Source organism: Macadamia integrifolia, chromosome 4, assembly GCF_013358625.1.
Source record: "Macadamia integrifolia cultivar HAES 741 chromosome 4, SCU_Mint_v3, whole genome shotgun sequence".
NCBI classification, from domain to species: Eukaryota; Viridiplantae; Streptophyta; class Magnoliopsida; order Proteales; family Proteaceae; genus Macadamia; species Macadamia integrifolia.
Window position 1 is genome coordinate 25224077 of NC_056560.1, and position 13815 is coordinate 25237891.

The window sequence follows — 13815 nt, forward strand, 5'->3', positions numbered from 1 at the left end:
GGGGCATGCATGATATAACTCTCCTTCGTTCTCTCTTCTCTTGGCGGTGGCTAACCTCGAATTAGCCTTTGCATTTTTATTGGTGCCTATCGCCGCCGGCAACTTGTTCTCTGAACTATCATACCGTCCTCTTAAATTCTTCCATGTCATAAGCTAAAAGTGGGAGAAGCTAGTCTAGGGGCTGCCGGACCTAGAGAACACAACCGGAGGCTGCTACTAGGCACGTAGTTGCTACCGAAGCTTGGCCTTAGCGTGGCGATCCCGACGAACGCAAAGATCACAAAAAGATAGACAAAAATCAGGGGGATGGGAGTATATTACAAACAAATAATAAAATAAATACAAAATTTTAGAAAGAAGGTATAGGTTGCAGCGGCTCCTCCATATCAGAATGGCACACTCAAACACCGATTACACACGTGCTTCCCGGATTCGAACAATCAATCCATGATTTGTTTCATGCTCCAAAGGAGGATGGGGAAAGGAGAAGGGAGTTCCAGAACTGGCGGCCAAAAGAAGATGGTGAGGTGATTGTCTCTGGGGTTCCTACCTATGGGAGATGGAGGTTACAACCATGGATTCACCACCGTAAAAGAAAGGAACAAAGAAGAGAGAATAAGATACGAGGTTGAAGTCCTATGATGCTGCCGATGGATTTTAAATTTGCGCAGTGGTCACCATAAAAACCAAGAGCAAATCACAAGGTTGAAGTCCATAACTCCTCTGTTTCGCATGTACATAGCACTTCTTAATGCTCTCAGCAATCTGAGTCATTCGTTTAAAAAATTCCACGTGTCAAATTGTGATGCCGTGCTACACGAGATGTAGAACATCCCCGTGCTACAGAGGATCCTAATACAGCCCGGAGTGGGCTCAGTGTCCTCGGCGTTTGGGGTTACAGTGATGGGCCGGCAAGAGGTGTACAAGATACAAAACCAATTCATTCTAAGTTTCCATTGTTTTCTATTTTTGACCAAACCACTTTTAAATTTTTTTTTTCTATTTTTGACTAAATCCTCATCTCCCTCCTCTTCCCAGTCATCTTCATCCTCTTCCATTTATACGCATCAACTCAACTCATTTCAGCTCCTACCTCACCCACCTCTCCCACCTCTAAACTTCAACTCCCTCAAGTCACAACATGACCCTAACATTTTGGTGTCTGGACTCTTATTGGGATCAATTCCCACGGAGATGTCCTCCTCCCAAAGGCCCTCCTACTGCCAGATTTCCACCAAAGCCTACTAACTTAGAACCTATTGTGATGAAGAAGAAGGAGTCTAAGGAAGAGAAGGAACCTATTGTGATGAAGAAGAAGGAGTCTAAGGAAGAGAAGGTAGGTAATATGGGTTAAGTTCCAACCCCTCGGGTTCAGCAAGTCCTGCAACTTCTATTCTCATGGAACTTTTTTTTTTTTTTGCTTCGGTATTATGCTTGTCGCTCATTACAAATGTGATATTACCTAAGTTCTTATATTTTGGTTCTTAACATTGTTTATTTTCAAATCATGTGTACTGCTCCTTTCTCTCAATCACTCGCATAACACCCGCATTTCTCTCCCTTGTTTTAAGTCCTAACAAGGGTTACGTATTGCCATCGATGTTGTTAACAGTCAGTCTTCAGTACATACACGAACACACAAGGCCAACAGTGGTTCATAAAGATATCAAGACTAGTAACATTCTATTGGATGGAAGCATGAGAGCCAAGATTGCCAACTTTGCAGTTTGGACTAGCAAAATCTGATTTTAATGTTGTTACCAAGCGCATTATTGGCACTCATGGTTATATCGCACCAGAGTATCCAAAAGAACCTTATCCATCCATTCCTTCAACTTCTCTTCCTTCTCGTCTTCCTCACCCTCCAAAAGTTTGTCTATAGTGAGGCTCTGTGTTTCCACTGCCCTGTCCAAGAAGAACCTGAACTGAAATACAGCAGCTCAGCTGTGTCCAAAAAAGAAATACAGCAGCTCAACTCTGTCCAAAAAAGAAATACAGCAGCAATAAATGAAGGGTTTGTCTAGTTGTAACCTAGGGACCACAAAACTTTTTAAACCAATTGTAACCTCTCTGCTTTCCGTGCTCTGTCTATCTCACCTCGCACACACCCGCCTCGCCCATGGCCTTTCAGGAGGCAAGCGGCAACGCGTCTTGATTGGTCTTAGCCTCCATCATGACCCTGCTGTGTTACTCCTCGACGAACCCACATCAGGGCTTGACAGTTCCTCTGCTTTCAATGTAATGCAGACTCTTCGATCGATCACCGCCTCCCGTTGCTGGACTGTGGTACTCTTTACTCACCAGCCCAGCTTCAAGATCCTTTCCACCATGAAAACCAAGAGCAAATCAAAAGGTTGAAGTCCATAACTCCTCTGTTTCGTATGTACATAGCACTTCTTAACGCTCTCAGTAATCTGAGTCATTCGTTTCAAAAATTCCACGTGTCAAATTGTGATGCCGTGCTACACGAGATGTAGCACATCCCCGTGCTGCAAAGGATCCTAATACAACCCGGAGTGGGCTCTACGTCCTCAGTGTTTGGGGTTACGGTGATGCGCCGGCGAGAGGTGTACAAGATACAAAATCAATTCATTCTAGTTTTCCATTGTTTTCTATTTTTTACTAAACCACTTCTTAAAATTTTTTTTTCTATTTTTGACTAAATCCTCATCTCCCTCCTCTTCCCAGTCATCTTCCTCCTCTTCCATTTATACGCATCAACTCAACTCATTTCAGCTCCTACCTCGCCCACCTCTCCCACCTCTCAACTTCAACTCCCTCAAGTCACAACATGACCCTAACATTTTGGTTTTTGGACTCTTATTGGGATCAATTCCCACGGAGATGTCCTCCTCCCAAAGGCCCTCCTACTGCCAGATTTCCACCAAAGCCTACTAACTTAGAACCTATTGTGATGAAGAAGAAGGAGTCTAAGGAAGAGAAGGTAGGTAATATGGATTAAGTTCCAACCCCTCGGGTTCAGCAAGTCCTACAACTTCTATTCTCATGGAACTTTTTTTTTTTTTTTTTTGCTTCGGTATTATGCTTGTCGCTCATTACAATTGTGATATTACCTAAGTTCTTATATTTTGGTTCTTAACATTGTTTATTTTCAAATCATGTGTACTGCTCCTTTCTCTCAATCACTCGCATAACACCCGCATTTCTCCCCCTTGTTTTAAGTCCTAACAAGGGTTACGTATTGCCATCGATGTTGTTAACAGTCAGTCTTCAGTACATACACGAACACACAAGGCCAACAGTGGTTCATAAAGATATCAAGACTAGTAACATTCTATTGGATGGAAGCATGAGAGCCAAGATTGCCAACTTTGCAGTTTGGACTAGCAAAATCTGATTTTAATGTTGTTACCAAGCGCATTATTGGCACTCATGGTTATATCGCACCAGAGTATCCAAAAGAACCTTATCCATCCATTCCTTCAACTTCTCTTCCTTCTCGTCTTCCTCACCCTCCAAAAGTTTATCTATAGTGAGGCTCTGTGTTTCCACTTCCCTGTCCAAGAAGAACCTGAACTGAAATACAATAGCTCAGCTGTGTCCAAAAAAGAAATACAGCAGCTCAGCTCAGTCCAAAAAAGAAATACGGTAGCAATAAATGAAGGGTTTGTCCAGTTGTAACCTAGGGACCACAAAACTTATTAAACCAATTGTAACCTCTCTGCTTTCCGAGCTCTGTCTATCTCACCTCGCACACACCCGCCCTACCCATGGCCTTTCAGGCGGCGAGCGGCAACGCGTCTCGATTGGGCTTAGCCTCCTTCATGACCCTGCTGTGTTACTCCTCGACGAACCCACATCAAGGCTTGACAGTTCCCCTGCTTTCAATGTAATGCAGACTCTTCGATCGATCACCGCCTCCCTTTGCTGGAATGTGGTACTCTTTACTCACCAGCCCAGCTTCAAGATCCTTTCCACCATGAAAACCAAGAGCAAATCACAAGGTTGAAGTCCATAACTCCTCTGTTTTGCATGTGCAAAGCACTTCTTAACGCTCTGAGCAGTCTGAGTCATTCGTTTCAAAAATTCCATGTGTCAAATTGTGATGCCGTTCCACACGAGATGTAGCACATCTCCGTGCTAAAGAGGATCCTAATACAACCCGGAGTGGGCTCTACGTCCTCAGCGTTTGGAGTTACAGTGATGGGCCGGCGAGAGGTGTACAATATACAAAATCAATTCATTCTAGTTTTCCATTGTTTTCTATTTTTTACTAAACCACTTCTTAAATTTTTTTTTTCTATTTTTGACTAAATCCTCATCTCCCTCCTCTTCCCAGTCATCTTCCTCCTCTTCCATTTATACGCATCAAATCAACTCATTTCAGCTCCTACCTCGCCCACCTCTCCCACCTCTCAACTTCAACTCCCTCAAGTCACAACATGACCCTAACATTTTGGTTTCTGGACTCTTATTGGGATCAATTCCCACGGAGATGTCCTCCTCCCAAAGGCCCTCCTACTGCCAGATTTCCACCAAAGCCTACTAACTTAGAACCTAATGTGATGAAGAAGAAGGAGTCTAAGGAAGAGAAGGTAGGTAATATGGGTTAAGTTCCAACCCCTCGGGTTCAACAAGTCCTGCAACTTCTATTCTCATAGAACTTTTTTTTTTTTTTTGCTTCGGTATTATGCTTGTCACTCATTATAAATTTGATATTACCTATGTTCTTATATTTTGGTTCTTAACATTGTTTAATTTCAAATCATGTGTACTGCTCCTTTCTCTCAATCACTCGCAAAACACCCGCATTTCTCCCCCTTGTTTTAAGTCCTAACAAGGGTTATGTATTGCCATCGATGTTGTTAACAGTCAGTCTTCAGTACATACACGAACACACAAGGCCAACAGTGGTTCATAAAGATATCAAGACTAGTAACATTTTATTGGATGGAAGCATGAGAGCCAAGATTGCCAACTTTTTGCAGTTTGGACTAGCAAAATCTGATTTTAATGTTGTTACCAAGCGCATTATTGGCACTCTTGGTTATATCGCACCAGAGTATCCAAAAGAACCTTATCCATCCATTCCTTCAACTTCTCTTCCTTCTCGTTTTCCTCACCCTCCAAAAGTTTATGTATAGTGAGGCTCTGTGTTTCCACTGCCCTGTCCAAGAAGAACCTGAACGTAAATACAGCAGCTCAGCTGTGTCCAAAAAAGAAATACAGCAGCTCATCTCTATCCAAAAAAGAAATAAAGCAGCAATAAATGAAGGGTTTGTCTAGTTGTAACCTAGGGACCACAAAACTTTTTAATCCAATTGTAACCTCTCTGCTTTCCGAGCTCTATCTATCTCACCTCGCACACACCCGCCTCGCCCACGGCCTTTCAGGCGACGAGCGACAACGCGTCTCGATTGGGCTTAGCCTCCTTCATGACCCTGCTGTGTTACTCCTCGATGAACCCACATCAGGGCTTGACAGTTCCTCTGCTTTCAATGTAATGCAGACTCTTCGATCGATCACCGCCTCCTGTTGCTAGACTGTGGTACTCTTTACTCACCAGCCCAGCTTCAAGATCCTTTCCACCATGAAAACCAAGAGCAAATCACAAGGTTGAAGTCCATAACTCCTCTGTTTCGCATGTACATAGCACTTCTTAACGCTCTCAGCAATCTGAGTCATTCGTTTCAAAAATTTCACGTGTCAAATTGTCATGCCGTGCTACACGAGATGTAGCACACATCCCCGTGCTACAGAGGATCCTAATACAACCCGGAGTGGGCTCTGCGTCTTCAGCGTTTGGGGTTACAATGATGGGCCAGCGAGAGGTGTACAAGATACAAAATCAATTCATTCTAGTTTTCCATTGTTTTCTATTTTTGACTAAACCACTTTTTAAATTTTTTTTTTTCTATTTTTGACTAAATCATCATCTCCCTCCTCTTCCCAGTCATCGTCCTCCTCTTCCATTTATACGCATCAACTCAACTCATTTCAGCTCCTCCCTCGCCCACCTCTCCCACCTCTCAACTTCAACTCCCTCAAGTCACAACATGACCCTAACATTTTGGTTTTTGGACTCTTATTGGGATCAATTCCCACGGAGATGTCCTCCTCCCAAAGGCCCTCCTACTGCCAGATTTCCACCAAAGCCTACTAACTTAGAACCTATTGTGATGAAGAAGAAGGAGTCTAAGGAAGAGAAGGAACCTATTGTGATGAAGAAGAAGGAGTCTAAGGAAGAGAAGGTAGGTAATATGGGTTAAGTTCCAACCCCTCAGGTTCAGCAAGTCCTGCAACTTCTATTCTCATGGAACTTTTTTTTTTTTTTGCTTCGGTATTATGCTTGTCGCTCATTACAAATGTGATATTACCTAAGTTCTTATATTTTGGTTCTTAACATTGTTTATTTTCAAATCATGTGTACTGCTCCTTTCTCTCAATCACCCACATAACACCCGCATTTCTCTTCCTTGTTTTAAGTCCTAACAAGGGTTACGTATTGCCATCGATGTTGTTAACAGTCAGTCTTCAGTACATACACGAACACACAAGGCCAACAGTGGTTCATAAAGATATCAAGACTAGTAACATTCTATTGGATGGAATCATGAGAGCTAAGATTGCCAACTTTGCAGTTTAGACTAGCAAAATCTGATTTTAATGTTGGTACCAAGCGTATTATTGGCACTCATGGTTATATTGCACCAGAGTATCCAAAAGAACCTTATCCATCCATTCCTTCAACTTCTCTTCCTTATCGTCTTCCTCACCCTCCAAAAGTTTGTCTATAGTGAGGCTCTGTGTTTCCACTGCCCTGTCCAAGAAGAACCTGAACTGAAATACAGTAGCTCAGCTGTGTCCAAAAAAGAAATACAGCAGCTCAGCTCTGTCCAAAAAAGAAATACAGCAGCAATAAATGAAGGGTTTGTCTAGTTGTAACCTAGGGACCACAAAACTTTTTAAACCAATTGTAACCTCTCTGCTTTCCGAGCTCTATCTATCTCACCTCGCACACACCCGCCTCGCCCACGGCCTTTCAGGCGACGAGCGACAACGCGTCTCGATTGGGCTTAGCCTCCTTCATGACCCTGCTGTGTTACTCCTTGACGAACCCACATCAGGGCTTGACAGTTCCTCTGCTTTCAATGTAATGCAGACTCTTCGATTGATCACCGCCTCCCGTTGCTGGACTGTGGTACTCTTTACTCACCAGCCCAGCTTCAAGACCCTTTCCACCATGAAAACCAAGAGCAAATCACAAGGTTGAAGTCCATAACTCCTCTGTTTCGCATGTACATAGCACTTCTTAACGCTCTCAGCAATCTGAGTCATTCGTTTCAAAAATTCCACGTGTCAAATTGTGATGCCGTGCTACAGGAGATGTAGCACATCCCTGTGCTAAAGAGGATCCTAATACAACCTGGAGTGGGCTCTGCGTCCTCAGCGTTTGGGGTTACGGTGATGGGCCGGCGAGAGGTGTACAAGATACAAAATCAATTCATTCTAGTTTTCTATTGTTTTCTATTTTTGACTAAACCACTTTTTAAATTTTTTTTTTTTTCTATTTTTGACTAAATCATCATCTCCCTCCTCTTCCCAATCATCTTCCTCCTCTTCCATTTATACGCATCAACTCAACTCATTTCAGATCCTACCTCGCCCACCTCTCCCACCTCTCAACTTCAACTCCCTCGAGTCACAACATGACCCTAACATTTTGGTTTTTGGACTCTTATTGGGATCAATTCCCACGGAGATGTCCTCCTCCCAAAGGCCCTCCTATTGCCAGATTTCCACCAAAGCCTACTAACTTAGAACCTAATGTGATGAAGAAGAAGGAGTCTAAGGAAGAGAAGGAACCTATTGTGATGAAGAAGAAGGAGTCTAAGGAAGAGAAGGTAGGTAATATGGGTTAAGTTCCAACCCCTCGGGTTCAGCAAGTCCTGCAACTTCTATTCTCATGGAACTTTTTTTTTTTTTTTGCTTCGGTATTATGCTTGTCGCTCATTACAAATATGATATTACCTAAGTTCTTATATTTTGGTTCTTAACATTGTTTATTTTCAAATCATGTGTACTGCTCCTTTCTCTCAATCACCCACATAACACCCGCATTTCTCTTCCTTGTTTTAAGTCCTAACAAGGGTTACGTATTGCCATCGATGTTGTTAACAGTCAGTCTTCAGTACACACACGAACACACAATGCCAACAGTGGTTCATAAAGATATCAAGACTAGTAACATTCTATTGGATGGAAGCATGAGAGCTAAGATTGCCAACTTTGCAGGTTGGACTAGCAAAATCTGATTTTAATGTTGTTACCAAGCGTATTATTGGCACTCATGGTTATATCGCACCAGAGTATCCAAAAGAACCTTATCCATCCATTCCTTCAACTTCTCTTCCTTCTCGTCTTCCTCACCCTCTAAAAGTTTGTCTATAGTGAGGCTCTGTGTTTCCACCGCCCTGTCCAATAAGAACCTGAACTGAAATACAGTAGCTCAGCTGTGTCCAAAAAAGAAATACAGCAGCTCAGCTCTGTCCAAAAAAGAAATACAGCAGCAATAAATGAAGGGTTTGTCTAGTTGTAACCTAGGGACCACAAAACTTTTTAAACCAATTGTAACCTCTCTGCTTTCCGAGCTCTGTCTATCTCACCTTGCACACACCCGCCTCGCCCATGGCCTTTCAGGCGGCGAGCGGCAACGCGTCTCGATTGGGCTTAGCCTCCTTCATGACCCTGCTGTGTTACTCCTCGACGAACCCACATCAGGGCTTGATAGTTCCTCTGCTTTCAATGTAATGCAGACTCTCCGATCGATCACCGCCTCCCGTTGCTGGACTGTGGTACTCTTTACTCACCAGCCCAGCTTCAAGATCCTTTCCACCATTGATAACATTCTATTGTTATCTAAAGGAACTGTCATTCACCATGGAACTCTTTCTTCCCTTCAAGGGTTCCTGCTCTCCAATGGGTTCACAGTCCCTCCACAGCTCAACCCTCTACAGTACGCAATGGAGATACTCAACCAGATTCATGAGAACAAGCCCATCTCGCCTCCAGAAATTGCAATTTCACTTCTATCTCATCAAAATTCTTCAATTTCTGTTTCAGATAATGATAATGGAGAGATCAGATATAAGAGCTTCAAAGTCCCAGAGATCTTCACCCTTTACAACAGATTTTGGAAGATAATTTACAGAACTAAGCAGCTTCGTCAACACATTAGAAGCACTTGGAGTTGGTCTGGTATTGGGAACGATTTACATTCATGTTGGGCTCGATAAGTAAGGAATAGAGAAGAGTTTGTGGTTTGTGTTTAAGCAGTTTTGTTTTAAAAAAACGATAAGCAATTTTGGTTTTCAAAAAATGTCTTATATCGGCCGTTGAATCTTTTCGTGGGCAGGTCCCTAGATTAGGTGGAATTGGAAGAGAATTGCAGAGGTAGGAATTGGAGACGAGCCAAATCTGTAACCTATGTACTTTAGAGAGTAAACATATCAGGTTCAAGTACGAGATTGTTCTCGTACATCCTTGGTCCGTGGATTTAGAATCTATTAAATGAAGAGATAGAAAATTGATTCTAAATCCATGAATCAGAGTCGTTCTCGTACATTCTCATACGTGAACCTGATGCGCTCTTCTTTAGAAAAGGGTCATAACCTACTTCTACTTTTATTGGAGAAGCTGGAATTGGAGACGAGCCAAATCCATTTTTATGACAAAGTGTTTAAAAAGGGGTAGAAATGGAATTCTATCCTCAAATAGACCCATCACTACATTTGGAATGTCAAATCTTAATTCCTCGTCTCTCTAAAGTCCAACATGGGATTGAAAAAAAAAAAAAAAACATAAAAATTATACTAACCATTGGGTGATTGAGTCTATTGTTTTGAGTAAGGGTGCCCATTTTCAGTCCGAGCGGGTTGGACTGATTAAGAAAAACGTAAAATGAACCTTTATCGATTTGAGTTTTTATCAAATCTGTAAAAAATCGAATTGGACCAGATCAAGCGAATCGAAACCATAAAAAACCTTATAACAACTTAAGAAAATTACAAAAAGAGAACATGTTACCTACAAGAGGCCATTAAGCCAACTCAATAAAAATCGAACCGGTTTGAATTGAAATTGAACTTTGATTTCAGTTTGGCCTAATACTAGATAAAATCTAGATCAAACTAATCAAAATCGGAAATGGATCGAATTAATGACAAAAACCTTATAATCGGTCATTCTGAAACAGACTAAATAGGGATTACTATGGTCTATTTGGATAGAAATTGGTTTATTCAACCAATGATTTTAAACTCGAAATTGAGCATTAAAACAATCCTTATGGTGATTCTAATTCTAAATTGACCATTCTAGAACTATTGGAGTTGGATAATTCACGACCAATTCTAATCCAAATTGACTAATACTAGAATTTTAACTCAAAATCAAGGAGTAAATTGATCCCTAATGATCCCAGTTCGGATCAGATCCGAATCAGTCACAAAAACCTAGAACTGACACTAAATTCTAAAAACCAACAGCCTAGTCCCAAAAATCCTAGATATGTCATTCTATAATGATCGGATTTGGGATTGGTCCGAACTAGCCAAATCAACTAGGGATTTTAAACTTGGAATTGGAGATCGAACTGATCATGGTTTCAAGTATCGATATGGGATCGGTCGAATTGACCGAATTAGTTATCCGGATCGTTTTAGGGGTAAAATAGGAAAAAATTGTACCTTTTATAAAAATCAGGGGTAAAATAGATCGCTACCTACCATTCCCATTCGATTCGGATTGGTATCGGATCGGTATTTGCCAATACCGATACCATCCCCTAAATCCTTGGAACTGATTTCTATAGATTTTGATCCAAATCAATTCAAAATCAGACTGAAAAAAAAAACCCTAGAATCGCCCTTATATCTTAAAACCCACGATCTAGTCCTATAAACCTTATAATCGATTTTAAACACGGACTCAAAGATCAAATCAATAGCTGTCAATACCAATCCAAATCCAAATTCAAATCAAATTGGAATCGACCAGAATCAGTCCCAAAACCCTTAGAATCAACATATAATATATATTATAATTACAAAATTTCACACATCATCATTATAGTAGTACCAAACCTACAATATTGCCATTTGTCATCTTCCTAGATTCTTGAAAACGCTAGCATGTTTAATAGAATTGATTTTTTTAAGAGAGAGAGAGAGAGGCATGATTAGAACTATCTTACCGACCTTATCTCTAATGCACAACATTAGAAATTATTGCAAAATAATTGAAACAGGAATTTCTGTGAAAAGGTTTTGTTTTCCAAACTTCAAAAAAAAAAAAAGAAGTCCATCGGAAGTTTTAAGCCCTAAAAACCAAAAAGCATTGGACACACATAGAAGAGAGAGAGCCTTTACCTGACTCACTGGAGATGATCTTGCTGAACTTTATGTCATAAAAACCAGCAAAGGTATAAGAAAGACTCGCGAGGAGGAAGACAATCAGTTGGGGCGAGGGGTTGTTCGGGTTGTTTGGGAAGAATGTATTCATTCTCAAAAATACCCCTCGTTTTGCCGTTTAAATTAAAATAACAATTCAAAAAGTTGAGGTTGAATTTACTTTTTTGACCTTAAAAGCAATCACAAAATGACAAAATAATGGAACACAGTAATTTAAGTTATAAGGTTTTTGTAACTAGGTCATTTACATTTAGACATACCCATAAAAGAATGGCAATTTTCTCCTTGTCTTAGTTTTAATAAGATGCACTGCCTAGAGTTATGTAGCACAGATCATATTACAACAATGGAGGCATTAAATGTGTTTTTGTAAGCTCTCGTGTAAAATAAAATTTCAAGTTGATGAGAAAAAAAAAATGCCCTAAGTCCTAACTATGCCTTCAACCTCCACCGCCGCCCAAGCAGTCCAGCTGTGCCGGTGCCATCTCCCCCGCCAATCCCTAACGAGTTACTACATGTGGGCCTAGGAATTTTCTATGATCAAGTCCCTATCGATTATTGAATTTGTAATTTCAAGATTGCTTCCTATTTTCCAATTCAAATGATAAGGGACTTTTTTTTTTTTAAACTGTCTAAAATTGTAATATACATTTATGTATCTATACGTCAAAGGTCTAGAAAGAGAATGCTTGCCTCGTTTCCCCTTTTTGGAAAATCTAGCCAGATGTGTCCCATTGATTTGTCTAAATCAAGTGGAAGGCTGATTCACAAAATTATTAGTTTCAACTAAGAATTCGTTTGTTTGTGCTCTAGTCGATGGTGACATATTAGGTTAGAGAGCGGATAAAGTCCTCGTACGAGAACCATTCTTGTTCGGATTTTATCTGTGCAAATGAAATGTACCCAACAATCAACTCTGTAGTGGATTCCTTCTTTTGTTATGGAACCCATGAATGCGAAGAGAATATAGGGCGTATTAGATGATATTATATTTCATTAAAACCCAAAAATTTAACATAAAAACCCGTGATAATAATAATAATATTACTGAAAATTATTTCTCTATTCCTACTGGTATTAGTAGCAAACACACTTTAAATTTTTACCCCATATATTCAATTCCAACACAGTAGATTATGGCATTACTTGCACAATAATTTGGATTGACCCAACGGTTGCCGGTTTGACCCGATCCAGTTACAGATTTATATTGTTTTTTTTTGTCTCGATACTAAAAAATTCCGTACTGTTGTATATCGATTTTGTACACATCAATAGTATCACGAGATGGAATGATTGGAACATTCCTACCAAAAATATATACATATATATATATTGAAACATCATTTACCAAAAAAAAATAATTAATTGAAACATTGGTGAAGTCTACTCAGCCAGAGAAAGCTCTTAGAACTGGTCCTTCTTTTTATATTACCCAAAAAAAAAAAAGAACCGGCCCTTCTATTCTCAAAATAACCTAAAGCCATAAACAAAGCATTTGGTGGGGCCCTTTCTGGCCATTGCGTGGAGTTATCTAGAGTTAGGGTGCTGCCTTGCGTGGAAGAGAGATCATCGAAGATCTTGTGGGACCCATATCCAGCTTGCACGTGGAAGAGTAAGAGCTGCAATAGTTTAGGAGATCAATGGTTTATCCAGTTTCTATTTTGATATTTCCTTGTAATTTCTGAGAAGATATTACCTACAAGTTTTTATTGTGGTGTTTCTATTTGGTTGATGTCTGTGGTTGCTTTGTGGGATAAATTTGATACTTCCATTGTGCTTACTAGTCTTCTTCCGTTATAATCATCTAATATAGATTGTTCGTGCTGCTATATATGACGTTGAAGAGGCAACTTCAAATGCCTTCGAGATTATATTTGACCACAACCTAGGCACAACTCATTTACTCCATATATGGCTGTTCTGTATTTGGAAAATAGCTCGGGACTCTTTAAGGCTTTGGATCTAGTCATTACAGTAAACACTCCGAAAAGATCATTCCTACACGAATAATTAAAGAAAAATTTGAGAAAGAGGATGACAGTAAACCTGAAGTGAAAGAACAGCACGGTCAGTGAATCGCTTTACAGATGAAGGTACGTTATCAGGAAGGGTCTCTGCAACTCTCTCCAACTCTTCTTGTTGTTGCTTTGCAATCACTCTATTAGGCCCACTGTTCTTTACAAAAAGTGTTGTGGCAAAAGAAGCACATTTTGATAATCTTCTCAAGAGACTAGAAGCCATAGTGTTTTAGGGGCCATCTCAAGTATGTCAAGTTAATAGAAAATAATTAATCCAAATATAACTCTCTAAGTATTTAAATTTTTTTCTACGGGAGGGGGGCCTTTTTTTTTTTGGGTTAACCAAGTGTCCAAACCAGTTT

The 13815-nt window shown here is 40.4% G+C and overlaps 1 pseudogene; it reads left to right on the top strand.

The window, feature by feature from the left end:
• Window positions 1-8537: 8537 nt before the first annotated feature.
• Window positions 8538-9360, top strand: LOC122076352 (annotated as a pseudogene).
• The last annotated feature ends 4455 nt before the right edge of the window (window positions 9361-13815 follow it).